The sequence below is a fragment of the Mus musculus genome, chromosome 8, assembly GCF_000001635.26.
Source record: "Mus musculus strain C57BL/6J chromosome 8, GRCm38.p6 C57BL/6J".
Classification (NCBI taxonomy): domain Eukaryota; kingdom Metazoa; phylum Chordata; class Mammalia; order Rodentia; family Muridae; genus Mus; species Mus musculus.
Window position 1 is genome coordinate 12,732,173 of NC_000074.6, and position 20,539 is coordinate 12,752,711.

A 20,539-nucleotide genomic window follows, 5' to 3' on the forward strand; every position below is an offset into this window, starting at 1 on the left:
ATGTGGCTGACGAGTCCCAGGTATTCTCCTGTTTCTGCTTCCTCAGCACTGAAATCATGAGTGGGTATACCAAGCCCTTGTTCTCCTCCTCCTCCTCCTCCTCTCCTCTTTCTCCTCTTCCTTCTTCTCCTTTTCCTCCTCCTCCCCCTTCCCCCTCCCCGCCCCCCTCCTCCATATAGGTTCTAGGGATCAAATGTAAGCCCTCTGCTTGCAAGGCAAACACATTACCTACTGCACCATCTCCTCTGCCCCTTGAGTCTTTATTTTTTAGTTAATTTGTGAAAACAGAAGATGCCAAGCAGAACAGGAAATGCCTGGTCCATTTTTCAACCCCTTTTCATTATCAAAGCAAAAGCATTGTGGATGTCTAGCACGTTGAGACTAGGCGCTGACCTCCAAAAGCGGTTGACTTGAATAGTTTGGAGATTTATGACCATTCCCTGTGCATAAAGCAAATTCTGTTGCAGATTCCATTACTGAGTCCTTCCCACTTGCCAGACATACTTCCTGATGGCTTTCCTGGGTGTGCCTCAATGGAGCCTGTGAATTATGTCAGTGTTCTGTGCTGACATGGGAAAGCCCGGCTTTAAGCGGCTTTGCAGAGCTGATGGGAGGATGGAAGGTGGACATGCGCAGCCTCACCCAGAAGCAAGGCTGCCCACAGCCCTGCCATTACCGGTGTCTCCCTTTCAGGCACTGTGGTCGTCTCCTAGGTCACTGTCTGCATTTGTTACCTTCCTCATTGCTGCCTGAACACCTACATCGACTGAAGGAAAGAAGGAATACTTTTGGCTTCCATTGGTACAATTCACTATGTCATGGCATCAGGAGTAAGAAGCAACTGGTCACCTTTCATCTACAGTCAGAAGGTAGAAAGAGGTGAGGGCTGGTTGTGCTAGCGAGTCTTGTGTCAACTTGACACAAGCTAGAGTCGCCTGAGAGGAGGGACCCTCAACTGAGAAAATGCTTCTGTAAGATCAGGCTGTAGGCAAGCCTGTAGGGTATTTTCTTAATTAGTGATTGTTGGAGGAGGGCCTGGCCTATTGTGGGCGGGGCCATCCCTGGGCTGATGATCCTGGGTTCTATAAGAAAACAGGCTGAGCAAGCCCTGGGGAGCAAGCTAGTAAGTAGCATCCTTCCATGGCCTTGGCATCAGCTCCTGCATTCAGGATTCTGCCCTGCTTGAGTTCCTGTCCTGACTGCTTTTGATGGTGAGCTGTTCTATGGGACTTTTGGTCATGGTGTTTTGCCCAGCAACAGTAACCCTCACTAAGACACTGGTGCTCAGTTTCTTGTCTTTGTTTTACTGTGTCCAGTACCCCAGCCACGGTGCTGTCTGCTTTCAGGGTGGGTCTTCTCTCTCGGGTAACCTTCCTGGAAACACCTTGCTAGACACACCCAGAGGTGTTTCCGCAGCGACTCCAAATCCAAGCAAGTTGAGGATGAAGGTAAACCTCCACACTGTCCCGACAGAGGGGTGGAAGGAGAGGATTGTCAGGCCTGCTTTCCATCTCTCTCTCCTCCGAACAGCATCTCAGCTCACAAAGAAATGAGAGAGTACGCAATCTGGCTTCACAGGTCTTTAAGTTGCAACATCAAAGAACTTGACCATGAAACCCTCAAAACCCTCCCCTGAAGGAACCGAGCCCTGTGTCCAAACAGTCTGTGTGCTGCCTTCAAGGCTCCATCTAGAGACGATGACATAGTGATAGTCCTATGTTGTGCCAACCCCAGGAAAAATGAGTAGATTTAGCAAAAGCATCTTCGTGAAATGTTTTGACATCCTTCGTAGTAGGAAATGATTGGTTGGCTCCTGTGTGATGCTGTGTTTGTCGAGAAGGTAGGCCTGGAGACCTAGCCTGTTCTTATGTGTGTTGTTGCACACTATGAAGTGTTACTACCAACACCTGCTTTATTCGGTTCCGATGACTAAGGAGTCTGTGGTTTGACCCATGAATGCGTACTGAATGAGGGTTCTCTGGGAAGGATCTCTAGCCAGCCTAAGCCTGGCAAACATGTCTCTGTCAGACCTCGCCATTCTCCCCCATTTCCTCTACCTTGCTAAAACACATTCATTTACACCCCTAAAGCTAGCCACCCTTATTTGGACACTTCCTCTTCACCCTATCAAAGTACTGAAGTCCAGCAATCAAAAGCTCACGTTGGCTCGCCTAATTAGTATGTCCAATTAAAATCAAACACCTCATCCTGATACAGGGCTTTTCATTTACCTTTATGAACACCATTTGCCTACAGATTGCATCTGTCTCTTCTTTATCCTGAGGCAGACTTTTGTTCCCGACATCCCCTGGGATGAAAACCCCCACACCCTCTCCCTTGTCCCCCTTCCCTTCTCCTTTGACCTCTAAGCCTCTATCTTCTGCCTTTGTCTCTTATTCCCTGACCTCTGTCCCTCCTTTGTTCTGAGAACTTGGTCTCCGAGTGTCCTGAGTGATACTGGTCCCTACAGCCTGCCCAGCCGGCCACTGTCTGGTGTTCCCAGTGGAATCCCCCAAGGAAAAGTACCTGCTTTGGGTATTGGCTTTACCTTTCTCATGGCCACCCTTCCCCCCCCCCCCCTCACTCCCAGTGCTGGGTTTGGAGTAGGCTGCAAAGACTTCCTTGCTGCTCCTGGACCATTAGAGAAGCAAAGCCACACTGCCCAACGTGGAGCTGTCGATCCTCCATAGCAGAGTGTAGTGGGTGATCGCCCAGGCTTCCTCCAACACAGCCTTCTGTGTCACCGGATCCTCAGATATGGTCCCTGGGGGTCAGATCTGGTGAACACGCACCTTCCTTGGCCTCAAGTACTGTGAGGATTTTCAAGGTGGCTTTTACCCAGGCCTCGCTCGGGCCGAGGGTTCTGAAAACTACTTGTCATGCATGAATTCCCGATGTCACCACAGAACTTCCCAGTCTACTTAATAGAAACCTTTTATCACACAAGGAAGGGAGCAGGGGCTGTTGTTTCATGCATGAATTCCCGATGTCATCACAGATCCCCATGGCCTTGTGGGTAGAAGCGTCTTATCACACAGAGGCTGTTGATGTAAACCTAGGTTCCTCACTGGGAAGGAAGGGCCTCAGAGTCCTCCCCGGGGCCTGAAGGACCTCACAACTTGTCAACTTGTGTCCATTCCACTCTCTCCCAGGACAGAGACCCAATCTACTTCCTACCACCCAGGGGGCAAGTAGTGCCGAGGGGCAGAGAGAAGCCTCGCTACCCAGATAGATGTCTGTCTGCCCAGGACTGAGAGGCCCTTTACACATAGGCCTCATTTGCTTCAACCATCCATGGTGGTGAGATTCCACAGTGCTAAAACAAGTGTCCCTGTCTCACCACAGGGGCTGCTAGATGCTGGTCCCTTCTTCCCACATTGTAACTGACAGCTTTAGGTCACACCGATTCCCACCATTGGCTTACATGGGTTAGACTTCAGGCACTGCTGTCATCTGCTGTCATTTTTAGCTGAGGTTGCTTCTTGGAACATGTGTTAGTGGGCAGGACCCACATGGCACACATGGCACACACTCTGCTCTGGCCTTGCTGGTACTGGAGAGACAAGAACACCTAGCTCTGAGTGTGGCTTACTCTCACATGTTTAATAGTCTACAGTACCAGCGAGCAGTGTAAGGCCGTACATTTGCAAACGCTGTGGGTTTAGTTCTGTTTTCAGACTTGGAAGTTTTAAAACCCAGCCTTCCAGGCTCCTCCCATCCCCGGTCAGGGTTTTTCCTTAGGTGGCTTTGTAGGAAGTTGTTTAAAATCAGGTACAGGAGATAAAGTGGAAAATTGATACTTGCAGCTGTGTGGGGGAGGAGGGAGTGCGGGAGAAGAAATAGGAAGGAAGTGTTGTACCCCATGCAGGATGGGACTCCTCAGTGTGAGATGCTTGAACTCGGAAACGGCTGATACAGGTGCTGTCCAGCTCCTATTTTGTCGGAAAATGACTGTGAACACCTGTACCAAGGAGACAGGCTGCTGCTGCATTGAGTTGTCAGTGGGTGGTTCTGTTCCTGCTGGTGGAAGGTGGGCAGATGCAGTCAGCTGAGCCCCCACATTTGCTCTCTGTGGGTTTTATACCCCATTCTGTCTGAAAGCTCCAGCGGTCCCAATGCCATCTCCCCAACTCCTGATTCCCATAGGATGCCAGTCACAAGGGCTGCCATGTGTATCTCAACAGCACACACAACATACACACATCACACACTACATACCACACACACACATCACATACTACACATCACACCACACACACACACACACACACACACACACACATTATACATAATACACCCCCATAGGATGCCAGTCACAAGGGCTGTCATGTGGATCTCAACAGCACAGACCACACACCACACATCACACACACAGACACACACATCATACACTATACACCACACACACACACACGTCACACCACATACACGCACACATCACACATCATACACCCCCCCATAGGATGTCAGTCATAAAGGCTGGTGTGTGGATCTCAACAGCACACACCACACACCATATACCACACCACATATATAAAACACACAGATGCACACAACACAACATACATACATACAACATAACACAACCATACATGCACTTGCTACTCACATATTCAACACAACACACTATGCACACATACACATACACCATACATACAACACATACACACACACATACCACTTACACATACCACACTCTACCAGGAGCCTGATCCCAACTAGCCTCAGGGTCCATACTGCCCTCCCATACAAAGTCACATACCATCTCTTGATTTCGCCTTATCTTTGCACCCACCATGATTGTCCCAGGTTTGTGCAAATCACCCAGTCTGGCTACAACATCAGCTTTCTGTTCATGACCTTGACTCAGATCTGACCAAAGAAAAGTAAAGCTAATTACAGCAGATTGTGTTTCAGTATTTCCAAGAGTGAATTTCAAATGCTCCTGACCTGCCTCCAACACACACACACACACACACACACACACACACACACACACACAGAGGGGGGAGGTAAGGGAGGAAAGAAGGGAGAGAGGGAGGGAGGGAGAGAGAGAATGCTAACTATTGGAGGTTATGGACATGATAGATTGATTATATTATTCCATAGTATATTCAAACTCATATCACTACTTTGTACTTAAGAAAAACAGACAATTACAATGTATCAATACATAAGAAATGGAGAAAGGGCCAGGCATGGTGGCGCACGCCTTTAACCCCAGCACTTGGGAGGCAGAGGCAGGTGGATTTCTGAGTTTAAGGCCAGCCTGGTCTACAAAGTGAGTTCCAGGACAGCCAGGACTATACAGAGAAACCCTGTTTCGAAAACAAAAGAAGAAGAAGAAGAAGAAGAAGAAGAAGAAGAAGAAGAAGGAGGAGGAGGAGGAGGAGGAGGAGGAGGAGGAGGAGGAGGAGAAGGAGAAGGAGAAGGAGAAGGAGAAGGAGAAGGAGAAGGAGAAGGAGAAGGAGAAGGAGAAGGAGAAGGAGAAGGAGAAGAAGAAGAAGAAGAAGAAGAAGAAGAAGAAGAAGAAGAAGAAGAAGAAGAAGAAGAAGAAACGGAGAAAAGACTCCCACAGACACGGTGGACTCTGGAAGCGGGCAGGACAAACACTTATAAAAACACTTATAAATGCCCAGGTCTCCAGCCACTGGACCAATGTCAGAGCTTCCCATCACCATATAGTCACCCCTCCCAGGCTTAAGCCCGCCTCAAGTGTGTGGCTGCATGTGGAACCCGCAGCTTGGAGAGGTCTCGGCTGAGCCTGGGTAGCCTGAATTCTGCAGCCCAATGTTTGCAACAGCCATGCCCTCCGACCTTGACTTCCTGCTTTTCTCCCATGGCCTGCGAGCTTGCTCACCTTGCGCCAGCTTATGGAGAGCCTCCTGGATTCATCGGCTCCTGCCTGGAATCCTCAGGGAGCGGCTTCCAGTCACTGCCCTGCCCTCTCCTGGGGAACAGGAGCTGGAGAGATGGCAAGCCAGTTAAGAGGACTTGTTGCTTTTGCAGAAGACTTGGGTTCGGTTCCCAGTACCCACGAGGTGATTCAAAACCATCTTTAGCTCCAGTTTTAGCACCAGACATGCTTATAGAGTGTGCACATACATACATGTAGGCAAAACACGCATAAGTATAAAAGAAATCTTTTTTTTTTGAAACATAACTTCTCTTGGTTTTCTAGAGGAAGGTGAATTGAGATCAAGAAAGTTATCATCTGTACTTCATGAAAGTTGACCACGGCAGGGATGGAGGTGCACACCCGGGATTACACTCGGGACACTGAGATGGGAGTAGTGCAGTAAACTGGAGGCCAGCATGGTGAACATATGAATTCGGGCCAGCCAAAGCTACACAGTGAGACCCTGTCAAAAGGAAAGAAGGGAGGGAGGGAGGGAGGAAGGGAGGGAGGAGAAGCATGTATCTTCCTCTGTTCAAGAAGATACATGCGGTTTGCTCACATCTCTAGTTTCAACACTTGGGAGGCTGAGGTCACCCTAGTCTACACAGCGAGTTCTAGACAGCCATGGTTATATAGTGAGACCCTGCTAAAAGAATCACACACACACACATACACACACACACACACACACACACACCTGAGAGATACAGTGGCTCACATCTCTAAACTCAACACTTAGGCACCACCGTGGGCTATGTTGTGAGTTCCAGGCTAGCTTGTGCTACGGAGTAAAACTCTGCCTCAAAAAAACAGTAAGTAAGTAAGTTTTTAAAAAGAAAATTGACCAAGGAAAACTGCTTATCTCTCTCCTTTATTCCAACAAAGACCAGAATTTGTTTGCATGTGAACGTGGTTAATATTAGTTATTAGTGCAGTGGGGCTCTGTTGGAACAGTAATTTCATCCTGTGTATCCCCCGAGGCTGAGGCCATAAGACACACAGAACCAGTCTGATCAATACTGTGATAATGAAGACTAAGGTGTGGCCTTTGGTTCCTGAGCAACCGTTAGAGCAATTTATCGTAGCTGCCTGCTGCTCGGCGTAAACTGGAGAAGAGACTCAGTCACCAGCCTGGGCGACACAAGTGTAACCGATGCATGCATATTAATCTTTCAGGGTTAAATATTTATGGTTTCAATTTTAAACTTTGGTTTCTGCTTTTTGTACCCTAAAACCAAACACACACATGATTAATGTTTTCTCAGATTATTCCAGAAAAAACACCTGAGTGCCAGCTAGGGCTAGTACAGGTCGTTCTTTAAGATTCAACCATAATTTGTATCTCTCTGTGTTCTCCTTTTTGTTTATTTCAAAAGCGCCTTAGTCCGAATTTAACTTATAAATTAGGAAGCAAGTTTGACCAAGTAGCCCTGCCTCTATAACATCTGCAGACCGAAGGACAGCCAAGCCAGGTGGCATTGTGGGCTCAGTGCTTGTTTCTGAGATGAGGTCTCATGTTGCCAGGCTGGCCTTGAACTCATGGGGGACTGCAAAGTTCTGATCCTAACACCTGGAACTGCATGCATACACCACAGGTCGGGTTTATACAGTGCTGGGGCTCAACCATGGCTTTGTATGTGCTGGGCGAGCACCTCGCCAGATAAGCCACACCCTCTCATGTGCTAGGCATCTCTCAGAGCCAGCTCACTTTTACACATCACGTTTGACTGGAAGCTGAGGTGAAGAATAAAGTTATTTGTCTCAAAAACCTACATGGCAACAAATAGAGAAGGCAAAGGGGTCTCTGTGCACCGGGGTGTGAGCAGGGAGGAGCACTGACTGGCCGCCAGAGCCCACCGGGAGCCTGCATCTGTCTGGACAGTGGAGGGCAGGGCAGGACAGGGGCCAGAACAGTCTCAGGAGTGGGGCTCTGGGGAGAGGAGCTGAGGCCAGGAGCTACTCAGATCAGGATGGAGCTTAATGTAGGGAGGAGAGAGAAGACTGAGCTGAGAATGGGTGGGCCATCTTGATTTCCCACTCTGTGGGAACAGAATTTGAAGGGAGGCAGGAAGATAACCTGCATGAAATGGTCAAACTCTAGAAAAACAGAAACTTCTAAAGGAACTCAAAAAGAGAAAGGACATTGGCCTAATCTCTAACTACTAAACAATTTAGTACCCATGGAACCTCCTCTGCAGAGAAACCCAGGGCCACCTGGCCTCTGTGGTGAACTCAGAGAAACATGAAATATTTATATCAGACTTTCACGTGCTCAGCCCAGCTCTAGCCATGAGGTCAGTTTCATCCTGACACCAAAACTAGGCAAAGACAGGTGCTCAAAGGAAAGAAAACCGCGGATTAATATCTTTAACTAGCAGGACACAAAATCCTCTTAGGGCCGTCTTGTTTACATAAGACAAGATACCTTGTTACCCCTGTTCTACTACAATTAAATACCAGCAAACCCAACCCAGAAACATAGAAAAGGGCCACACAGCCCTGAGCTCTTGGGATTTATCTCAAGAATCCAAGGAGGGTGCAGTCAGAAATGAGCATAGCACTCTCTCAGAATCAAAGGCAAAACAAAATGGCCGCCTCAAAAAACACTTGCCCGCTGCCCCCACCCCCACCCCCCCCCCCAGCACAAGTAACCACATACTTCCTGGTAAAAGACTCAACACTTCAACCCTTCCCTTCTAAAATTACAAGGAAACCTGGACCTGGTAGAACTGGTTTATAATCCCAGATACTCAGGCAGCAAGATAATTGGAAGCTCAAGGCATTCCTGAGCTACAAAAGAGTTCAAATTGAACTTGGTCAGTTTAGTGATATCCTATCTCTATTTTGTTTGGATGCATAAAGTGGATATGCATCAGAACACCTTGTCCTCCCAAGTGAGTCCCAATATTGCTAGTTGTACTGGCTAGTTTTGTGTGTCAACTTGACACAGGCTGGAGCTATCACAGAGAAAGGAGCCTCCCTTGAGGAAATGCCTCCATGAGATCCAGCTGTAAGGCATTTTCTCAACTAGTGATCAAGGGGGAAAGACCCAGCCCACTGTGGGTGGTGCCTCCCTGGGCTGGTAGTTCTGGGTTCTATAAGAAAGCAAGCTGAGCAAGCCAGGGGAAGCAAGCCAGTAAGTCACATCCCCCCCATGGCCTCTGCATCAGCTCCTGCTTCCTGACCTGCTTGAGTTCCAGTCCTGACTTCCTTGGTGATGAACAGCAACGTGGAAGTGTAAGCTGAATAAACCCTTTCCTCCCCAACTTGCTTCTTGGTCATGATGTTTTGTCCAGGAACAGAAACCCCGACTAAGACACTATTTCATTAGTTAAAGCCACTCATTAATTTTACATGCATCGGAATCCACTAACTTCTTAAACTAAGTCTGCCACCAGCTAGTGGCTGGAATAATGACTAATTGTTTAGCAATAAAGAATAATTTGTTAGCAATTTAAAAGACACTCATCAGTCCATACTTAAACATATTGTATTGGAGGGAATGGAGAGATGGCTCAGTGGTTAAAAGCAGTTTCTTCTCTTACAGAGGTTCAGTTCCTAGCGCCCATGAGGCAACCACCTGTATCTCTGGTCCAGGATGATGCAATGCCCTCTTCTGGCCTCTGAGGACACTGTAACATGCATGGTGCATGGGTCCATATGTAGTCAAAACACTCATATTCATACAAGTAAACAAATCTTAGAAGAAAAAACCTCTCCCAGACCCGTACTTAGATTTTTATTGGGATAAATGTGTTCATAGAGGTCTAAGTCACTCTTACTCCTCCATACAATATCAGAGATCTGCTCACTTATCCCCTATCCTTTCTTACCTAAGTGGCCAGCATTTACCCTAATTAACTCTCCTGTAACTCAGGCTGTGAATCTCTCTCCGTAGAGTCAGCACCTGGCTCGCCAACCTTCCCGTGAATGGGGGACAGCTTCACCTCCCTGCATGGTCTCCCTGTCTCTGGAGTTGGCTGTGGGTTTGAAACACTCACTATTCACCCCCGGATGGCTCAACAGGCCCAGGCCAACATCTGACTTTACCTCAGCCTGGTCCTGGCACAGTCCACATGGGTGGGTGTGAGCGACCCAGCTGAGGCACAGGTGGAAGGATGGATTCGATACCAGCTCACCAGTGTCTGGCCCTTCACCATATTAGATTCTACATTTTTTTTAAAAATTGAAAACCCTTTCTACTTCTACCATCTTTATGAACTGTGTCAAGTTTGCCTCGGAAGTATGTTTCTTTAGTCTGTGACCTGTCTGCAGTCTTCAGTCTGCTCTGTATGGTTCATCTCTCATCGTTTCATATTTTAATTAATTCAACCATTTCATAATTTAATCAATTTGAACTCCAGCTAGACCTGTCTTTAGTTCTTGTTCATATAACAGCACAAGTTTTGAACCTGTATATAGTTACCATAGTGACCCTCATGCCCGAGGAGCCGTCTGCATAGAAACTTAAGAGCATGCTTACTTGGTGTATAATTGTCGGGGTGTAAGCTGGTTTGGACTTAAGGAACTCTTGTGGAAAGTTTCCTTTAACCTACTCACAAATTTTCCAGGACAACCCCAAACTTATATCACCACCATGTGAGCGAGCAACAAGAGGATAAATAAACATATTATTAATGCATGCCAGGGAGCCCACAGGCCACCTGTGCGGTGCCAAGGCTCCCAGTGAGTGAATAATACATTAGCCATTGTCTGTGGCCTAGACAGGTTGCATGACAAGAGAAAGTCCAGGATGTGAACTGCAGTTCCCAAAGCCCACGGTGCTGTTGCTGTGGGGGACAGCAGTGTTGGCCCGATTATTAGGCTCAGATGAGAGTTATCTCAAGATAACAGTAGCTAGATGTGAGGAAAATTGAGTTTCCTTCTTTTCTATTGCAAAGGCCACAGGTATGTAGCCCCAGCCTGGAAGCCAGCTTTCCAGTATTTTGTCCTATACTGTGCAGAAAGGGGCAAAGCTTTGCCCAGCCTGGCTCCTGGACCCAATTATCACAGTTATACAACCCCACCTATCCTCCCAGCCAGAATCTCGGCACATAGCTTCTAGCTACCAGACATTATTGAGAAGAGTCCTTACCTTGCCCTTGACTGACAACTTTTTAAAGAAGGGGGGAAAGAAGCTAAGCATGGTGGCCCATGCTTCCAATCCCAGAACCCAAAGGCTGAGATATAAGGCTTGCTGTGAATTTGAGGTACAGGCCAGCCTGGGCTACACTGTGAGACTGTCTCAATAAAAAGAAAAAGAAAGAAAGACCGAGAAGAAGGAAGGGAAGAAAGCGGAGAGGGAAGAGAAGCTGGGAAGAGATCCCAGCCACAATCACAGGGCAGACACCTGCCAGCCAAAGTAGAAAGTGACCGTCAGATCCAACTCTCCAAGGCCAGCAGGCACCTGGTGACTGAGATGATGAAGCAGCTAAACATGTGGCAATCATGGCCGTAGGTGGCAGTGACTGGGGTGTTAGGGCTGTGCCAGTGTTGCTCCACTTTCTGAGGCAGGGACTGTGGTTGAGTGTGATGAGCCAGTGAACAAGACAGCTGTTGCAAGGGCTGCCCTGTTCTAGCTTCAGCGTGCTTCTGTGATTAACACACTGGCCAAAAGCAACTTAGAGAAGGTAGTGGCTTATCTGATTTACACTTCCACGTCACAGTCTGTCACAGAGGAAATGGGCAGAAAACATGGAGGAGCACTGCACAACCATGGAGGAGCACTGCTCAAACCATAAAGGAACACTGCTCAAAACATGGAGGAGAACTGCTTTAACCATGGAGGAGTACTGCTCAAACCACAAAGGAGCACTGCTGGCTGGCTTGCTCAGCTGCCTTCCTTATACTGCCCAAGACCACCGGACCAGGGAATGGTGCCGCCTACCGTGGGCTGGGCTCTCCTACATCAAGTAACAGTCAAGACAATCCCTTACAGATCAATCTTATCCAGACAATTACTCAACTGAGAGTCTTCCCCCACCCCCACCACCAAGTGATTCTGGGTTTTGTTGAGTTGACAGTTAACAGGAAGCATGCATTGCACACTTTGCCTTTAGGAGCAGGGTTAGCATTTACTGCTGTAATAAAAATGCCAGGTAAGTATCTTACAAAGTCAGAAGAGATGTATTGTGGTGTACAGTTTAGAGGTGTCAGTCTGTGGTCACTGGGCTTGTTGCTTTGGGGAATGGGCAGTGGAAGCTGCTCACATTATGGTGGCCAGAAAGGAAAGAGAAAAACAAAATATCCCCTCTGATGGCAGGTCATTATGCCCTACTTCCTCCTCTTGAGTCCCATTTGCCAATGTCTCTACTAACTCCCAAGATCCCGTTTAGTTATGAGTCTTTAAATGGAGCAGTTCATCCATACGGTCAGATTCTTCATGATCCACTCACTTCCCAAAGGCACCATTTTGTATGCTATTGCATTGGAAACAAGCTGTCAACCCATGAGTTTGTGGGGGGCATTACAGATCCACATCACAGCAGAAGCTATCAACAAGGATCTCCCCAGGTTGTTAACTAATCCTTAAATCCTTGATTTCCCTCTTCTACTCTTGATTCAGCTGCTGTATTCAGAGTGACATTTTAGTGGGACACCGGTCTGTCCAAAGGTTAGTTGTAGCTAGTGTAGCGCTGGTGCTGTCCTGCTTGTTCAATATTCTGACTCTCCAGCTGTATTAAGTGTTGCCCTACATATTATCCTGATAGATAAATACTCCTATGCCACACCCACTCCAGTGGATTCTGCGTGACAAGTCCAAAAGCTTGGCCAATGTCCTGAGGTGAAAAGTTCCACGGAAACTGGTCTCCTGGAGGCCTTGGCATCCCATAGCATGGATGTAGTCCAGATTTGTCCTTGCGATAGGTGGAGGGTTTTGTGTGCTTTCTTTCAGTATTTTACTGGATTAGAACTAGAAATCTCAGGGCTAGTTCAACAAAGTAAACTTAGAATTCTCATTACAGTCACATATGGTAGACTATATTACATAATAGAAGAAAGTTGGTGGGCTCCTCTGACAAACAGAGGTTCCCTATGGATACTTAAAATAACAGCTAAGTTACTCCCATATGCAGGAATTTACAATGGTCTAGGAAGAAGGAGGGTTGTGGTTTAAGGAGGAACTACAGTATTGCATTAATCATGAAAAGGTTAGCAAGAGCAGAACCCCCTGGTGGTGGGTTATACAATAGACTAGAATTGTGACTAGGGTGTGAAATTCTCACCTGGCTCCTAGAATAGCTGACTTTAGATAGGGCCACTTTTTATCTCAGTTGTAACCACTACCTGGTTCCTGCCAATCTTTATGTATGCATTTCTCTGTTTTATGTCATTATACATCGAATGACTTCAATGTACCTTCATTGTAACACCTAACTTCCTTGTTTTGTAATATAAGTCTGATGCTCTCTTTGAGAAATTACATTCAGATCCAACACTCTCTTGTGTTCATGTCTGTTACTCGCAGACTCCTTGCCCACCTGAGTACTGGGACCCTGATTTCTCCTGAGGGTTGAGGGAACTCTGACTGAGCCAGCCCGTGGCACTCCTACTTCCTCTAGGTCAGAGGAAAGAGCTTAAGCCTGGGTTCTGTTGCCTGTGTCATGAAGAGAGTAGGAGTTTCCCTTGGAGAGAATACAGGGTGCATGGGACACTGTGTGGGAAGCCACATGTGCCGTTGCAGGGTGGTGCTGGCTACCGCTGGCCACCATGCATACATAGGCAGTAAAGTTTTTTTGCCAAGATGAGGTTTTGAGAATTAACCAATCAGATGAGAGACAAGTTAACCAATCAGATGAGAGACAAGTTAGCCAATCAGATGTGAGACATGCAAATGAGGTGGTAAGCATAATCCATGCATAACCAATCCGGGTGTGAGACATGCCTCTCCTAGGCCTATATAAGCAGCACCAGTTCTGGGCTTGGGGTCTCTTCGCCTCTGCAATCAAGCTCTCCCAATAAACGTGTGTAGAAGGATCCTGTTGCAGCGTCGTTCTTTCAGGCGGGCCAGGGCGCGCACAAGAACACTGCCTAAGCAGTGGCATTGTCTAAGTCATACCTCTGGTGAGGTTCTGAGATCCACAAGTAGGTTTGTCTCATTGGGAGGAAAGCCAGTAGCCACAGATGCCACAACACAGGCACTGTAACTGGGCCTGCAAGTTAGCTGAGTTAGCAGGAAGCAGTTGAGGGGTCCTGGTAGGAACTGGTAGGCAGGCAGCCTCATATCAGACCTCCCTGAATGAGGAGGCTGAGCAGAAACTTGGCTGGGGGTGGGGATGGGGGCTGGACAGGCACAAGGGAAGAAGAGTGAGTGACAGCTAGGAGGGCAGAGGGTGCAGAAGGGGCCAAACTGGTCTGGCTACATGGTCATTATGCCCAGCGTGCTGGTCTAGCTGCACGGCTCACACACGCTGTGCTGGTCGTTATGCGCACGGTGCTGCCTGTTGCAAGGTGTTGATTCCCTCAGTGAGTGCACAGGAGCTTCACATGCATGCATCTGGCAGCCATGCCCAGAGCCAGCATCTCTCAATCACGCTGAGAGCCAGCATCTCTATCACTTCTTGTTTCTGCACCTAAGTTCTATGTGACTTATACATTTTGAGGGAAAAGGTCTGAGTTTAGCACATGGACCCTACTGGGGTACTCTTCAAACTGATGTTGGGGTGCTGGTGGGTTGCAGTACCCTCAGAGACCAGGGAGGCCTTCCAAGCTCACTGGCTCCCGGCAGAACTCAGCATCTTGTGATGTAGGACTAAGGACCCTTGTTTTGTTGCCTGCAAACAGGACTTGGTATTAACTGTAGACACCATTTACTGTTCCCTACCAGGTGGCCCTTCCCATAGCCCAGTATTAGCTTCAATCTTGCTACAGTCAGGGTGGTGTCAAGGCCCAGGGAAGGAGAGTGAGAATGTGACAAAGTCAAGTGCTTCATGATCCCCAGGGAGCTTCTTTAAGAAATTCCCTGATATAGCTGTCTCCTGTGAGGCTATGCCAGTGCCTGGCAAATACAGAAGTAGATGCTCACAGTCATCTATAGGATGGAACACAGGGCCCCCAATGGAGCAGCTAGAGAAAGTACCCAAGGAGCTGAAGGGGTCTGCAACCCTATAGGTGGAACAACAATATGAACTAACCAGTACCCCCCAGAGCTCGTGTCTCTAGCTGCATAAGTAGTAGAAGATGGCCTAGTCGGCCATCCATCACTGGGAAGAGAGGCCCCTTGAGTCTTGCAAACTTTATATGCCTCAGTACAGGGGAATGCCAGGGTCAAGAAGTGGGAGTGAGTGGGTAGGGGAGCAGGAAGGGGGGGAGGGTATAGGGGACTTTTGAGATAGCATTTGAAATGTAAATGAAGAAAATATCTAATAAAATTTTAAAAAGAAAAAAGAAATTCCGGCATGGGTTCAGTACTTAGAAATGTGGAAGAAAAGGCAAAGGGTGTAGTGAGATTTTGTAATGTTGGCTTCTTTAAGAAAGCACAGAAATATTATAAGACTGTGCTTTCATTGAGAATCCCAGGTATGGGGATGTGGGGCTGCTTCGGACTGCCTGCAGCAGGTGACCATGATTTGCCTCATACTCTAGCAGGGCGTGATTTTGCCAGCTGCAGACAGTTTCTGCAATTGTGTGATGTTTGGAACTCTGGAAACTTTTCAGAGGGTAGATAAATGCTAGACCCCTGAGTGTCAGGGTTGGTGGTTGGTTCAGGGGGTTTGCCTGCAGGTTGTTAGTAGTTGTGTTCAAAGAAGAAATGAAAGGAAAGAAATTAGATTCAAGGATTCCTCTTTCTGTCTCTCTGTCTCTCTCTGTCTCTCTGTCTCTCTCTCTCTCCTCTCCTCTCCTTCTTTCTCTCCTATGTAGCTATAGCAGGTGATACTAGGAGAATAAAGGGTGGGAAAAGGAAGAACTACAAAGTAGCAACAAAAGGGCTATGAGTGGCCATCCTCATAGCGAGATTTGGGTGTATCCTGCTATCTTGTCTTCTCAAACAGTAAAGCAAATAAATGTATTTGTTCGACAAAATTAAAGCATACTTTTTCATATAACAAAATTCATTGTAATACAGGAAACAAACTTTTGACATTCTTACAGGGATGCGTAGAAGAAACCTAGTCTTCCTCGACCTGTCTTCTACGAACACCATACCTAGAGAAGATGGGAGTCTGACATAGCCATCTGCATGGTCTGCTTGACTGAAGCACACCTTGAGGACACATCTTCCAGAGTCTGGCTATCAGGAAACATTCTGGGACTTGCTGAGATTTGTTCACCAGAGTGTCCTGGCCTCCTGCCTATGTGGACTCATTCCCAAGGACCAGCCTTGAAGGACGCAATGTAGGGCTCCATGGAGGAGGGAGGTCTGTGTGACACTGGGACTTGCCACAGGTCAGTGATTGTTCAGAGGTCACAGGAGTGCCACCCTCAGGCAGAGTCATCTGTCTTTTCCAGGTGAGAGGCAGATCTGGGAGGAAGCCTCAGGCTGCTGTGGTGTGAGCAATATGCAGTCTCAGAGAGGGAATGGGAGTTACTTGGGAACCCTACACAACGATGGTGCAGCAACCAGAGAGAGGGTTCTTGCACCCCAACAAGGGCACCGCATATAAAGAAATGACTACTATCTGAGCATCCATACCCTCTGGACACTCTGTTCAGTGGTGTTGTGCAGCTGTGGTCTCTCTGCTTAATGCTGACTGTGCCCATTGAGCCCGGGAAACTGCATCACCCTGAGGATCTTTTGGCTTCCAATGCACAGACCCATGGATCTCTGTGTTCCAACCCTACAGGAACCCATTATGTTGAAAGGAAACCTGCAGTGTAGGGTCCTTGGTCCCTTCTTCTGCAAGGCCTTTGAATTGAGACTAGTGCTAACTTACTGTCCTTCCCAGTGCCTTCCCCCAGACTCTGAGCCACTCTTTCAAAGGCTCAAGCCAGGGTAAGAGAAGGCTAGCTCTCTCTCTTCCCAAATGCTGTGTTCCCACTCTGATGCTCTATCTCTGCTTTGGCCCAGTTTCTTTTGGAATCACAATCTGAGTATTGTAAGGAGCAGAGATGGCAGCTGGGGCTATCCCTGCCCCTAAGCCTCACCCTCTGCCTCTGTGTGCAGTGGCCAGCACAAAGGGCAGGGAAACGAGATCCGCATCAGTACCCAGTGGACGTCAGGGACTCATGGTCAGTTGGGGAAATGGACCTGTGTGGTGACACTGCCAAGCTGCTTCTCAGTACAGAGTCCTGTGCGTGGTTAAGCAGCAGGATCCCGGCACTAATGAGAACGTGGAGTGCTGGACCTGGAGACAAGGCAGGTGAGACCAGCACTTGCCCTCAACAAGGGCAGGAGAAGGGCCATGCTCAGCGAGAGTGGTGAGATTGCTTGGGTAGGTGCCCACTTGAGCTAAGCCTTGAGTAATTCATTCACTCTTCAAAACAATCCAAGAGCTAGGTGGTGTCACTGTCCCCAACACATGACAGGGCTTGGAGTCCTGAGGGATTTGTTGAAGGGCGTCTGGTCCCTCTGCCTGGCACCAGAGCCATATTTGTGGTTCTCTTCCTCCAGGAAGGATGAACCTGGAGGGAAAGCTTTAGAAAGAGATTCCAGTCCAGCCCTCTTATGTCCCAGGGCTGAACAGGTGACAGAGACTGACTTCATGTCAGTAGGTCATGGGTGATTAGGTTTAGTGAGTGGGGGTGAGGCTGGAGTGGCCATAACTGAGAGACACCATGTGACTGATGTCTCTCTGAGAAACATGATGTAACTGGAGGCCTGGTCTTAGGAGCCAATGTGGCTCTGCGTGAACCCTGCCTTGGGCCTGGGCGTCTTCCAGTGTAAGCTTGTGGAATTAGGGGAAATAGACACCCCCTTCCCCAAATTGACCTTGAAATTATAGGTTTGCAAGTAAAAATACCGGCCTCCAGACAAGCCTGTGCCGCTGACTTCCTTACCAGATCTAAGCAACTCAGGTTGAATTCCACCCAACTTGGATGTCAGCACAACCTCATGAGGGTCCCAGACCTCTTTCCCTGTAATCTTGTAACAGAATTATTGTCTCCTGCTGGTTTGCCTTTGAGAACCAGCAAAATCCCCCATGGCTGAGAGGAAGGACCAGCCCACAGCCCATCCACAGATGAGAGGATAAAGATAATTCAATGCATACACACAGCCAGTGTCATCAGGCCCAAATAAGACCCAAAGGAGAAAGATGGATGGAGCCAAAGCACAAGAAAGGGCCTTATGTTCTTTTCTAGGTGGAACCCAAAGGCATTGAAATGGTCAGAAAGAATGGTGATTACTAGGTATTGGGAGTAGGCATGGGTGAGAACGAGAGGTTGGGTTTGCTCTGTGCAGGCTTCATGACTGCATAGGATGTCCATGCAGAGCCCTATTCATATGTACTATGTTTTAACACAACAGAAAAAAAATTGTAGCACATGAGGTTTGTCTTCTGAAATTGAAGTCAGGATGATAGAATATTAACACACAAAATTCTCTCTCTCATTCTAGGACAGTAATTGATTTTAATGTGATTTTAAAAAAAACACAACTGTGTAACATTAAGCATTTTGATTCCAGAGTCATCAGCATGGCCACACATTTATCTCTGGGACATTCTGCCTTCTCTGCTGGAATGGGCTCATTGAACACCAACTGCTCGTTCACCTCAGCTCCTGGCACCCACAGTCTACTCTGCTGCTACGACCTTGGTAGCTCTAGGGACCTTATATTTTTATAAATGAAACCCTATAGCTCTCTGACCTCATTTGGCCTAATGTCTTTAGTAAGGAGTGTATGTGTGTGTGCGTGTGTCTGTGCACATGTGTGTGTGGTGCCTGTGTACTCACTTGTGAGCCTGTGCTTGTGGTAAATGCACACAGACATGTACAAACACCTATCGTAAGCTGATGTTAGGTGTCCTCCTCTAGTGTTCTCCACCTTATATTTGGATACAGGTCCTTACTGAACCTGGATCCTATTAGACTTGCTGGCCAGCAGGCCCCCAGTGCTGAAGACACACCCACATATTGTGTTTTTACACAGGGGCCGGAGACCTGAAATCAGATCCCCATGCTCATGTGGCCAGCACATCACCGACTGAGCTGCCCTCCTTCCTCCCCTTCTCTCATGGCCTTCAACTTGGTACGTGGCTGAAGAATGACCTTGAACTCCTCAATCCCCTGCCTCCACCTTCCGAGGGTTGAGATTTTAGGGGATGCTGTAACATCTAGCCTCCAGTTTCTGAAAACATGTTTTCTTAGTGTTTTAAAATTTTTTATCTTTTTTAAGGTCTCACTCTGTGAGGGAGACTGGCCTTAAATTCTTGATTCTCTTGCTCCAGCCTCCCAAGTGTTAGAATTCTAGGCATGGACTGCCATAGCCCGCACGTTCTGAGCACATTTAGGTCATTTCCAGTTAAAACTGATCAAATATTCTTACAAATTACAATAAATGGAAGATATTTTAAGGAAAAACATTTTGTCTTCCTATTTATAAGAGTAATGGGGCAAGAGAGACCATTTTCCTTATTTTCTGGAAAGTACCCATAAATAGAACATCCTTTAAAGCCATGTTATCTAATATCCAAGAGGTTTGCTCAAGCAAAACACAAATTTCCCTGAATAATGACAAATGGCTAGTGACCGTCCAACTCCTATTTCAGATTGCCTGCCATTTATTTAGTTTGTCAGACAAGTAATAAGTTTATATTAAACTTATTGTTCAAAAATAGGTACAACAAATTGCCTTTGTTTACTTTATTAGAAATTTTACACACCACAGAACTTGGTTTTCTTTTTCTTTTTAAGAAAACTGGGATTAAAATCATTGGTCCTTTAGAAGCTAAGATGGGGGAGTATAGAAAAATTAAAGAATTTCTGGCATACTATTACATAGTCTCTGAAAAATAAGAGGAAAATAAGATGTTGAGAGGCAAACTAAACCCCCAAAGTCTCACTTGGGGGGCAGGCAGCTACTTGGGTAAACAGAGCCTCTGGAGGCACCAGGGACCCTCTGATCCTTGAAGAAGCAAAGACCCATGGTACAGGGGAGGCAAAACCTCAGAGGCCCACCAAAGAGAATTCCTGGATGGGGCTGTTATGTGCAGGGATCAGCTGATGAGAAGATAGGGAAAAGTTTGGATGTTGGAGACCCTAGAGCAGTTCTTGAGCTAGCTTTAGTCCTCTGAGTAGCCTTTTCTTGGCCACCTCAGTGTCAGAAGTAACATCCTGTGATTAATAAACATCTTTCAGAATCTATTGACTTAGCAGACCACCAGCTTTCACCAACCCCAAAGCTAACATAACATCAGATGGAATCTGATGTTATAGAGAAGGTCTATAGAAAAACTCTCCCATCTTGCTGTAACCTTCTTTCTATTGTACCCACCAATGTGTTTTAAACTTGCCTGGATTTGTGACTTTGTTTTGTAAAACTATAAAGCTTCATGTCCAGGTATGGTGTACACTTTTTTGTTTGTTTGTTTTTGAGACAGGGTTTCTCTGTGTAGCCCTGGCTGTCCTGGAACTCACTCTGTAGACCAGGCTGGCCTCAAACTCAGAAATCCTCCTGCCTCTGCCTCCCAAGTACTAGGATTAAAGGCGTGTGCCACCACTGCCCTGCTGGTGTACACTTTTAATCTCAACACTTGGAAG

The 20,539-nt window shown here is 47.3% G+C and overlaps 1 long non-coding RNA gene across 2 annotated transcripts; it reads left to right on the forward strand.

Annotated features, from left to right (window-relative positions):
* Positions 1–17,028: 17,028 nt before the first annotated feature.
* Gm39133 lies at positions 17,029–19,136 on the forward strand. Of its 2 annotated transcripts, none has more exons than XR_870150.1 (3): positions 17,029–17,199; positions 18,465–18,595; positions 18,930–19,136. It is a non-coding gene; the product is annotated as a predicted gene, 39133 (long non-coding RNA). The 2 variants fall into 2 exon arrangements; XR_870151.1 differs by lacking the exon at positions 17,029–17,199 and adding an exon at positions 17,254–17,271.
* The last annotated feature ends 1,403 nt before the right edge of the window (positions 19,137–20,539 follow it).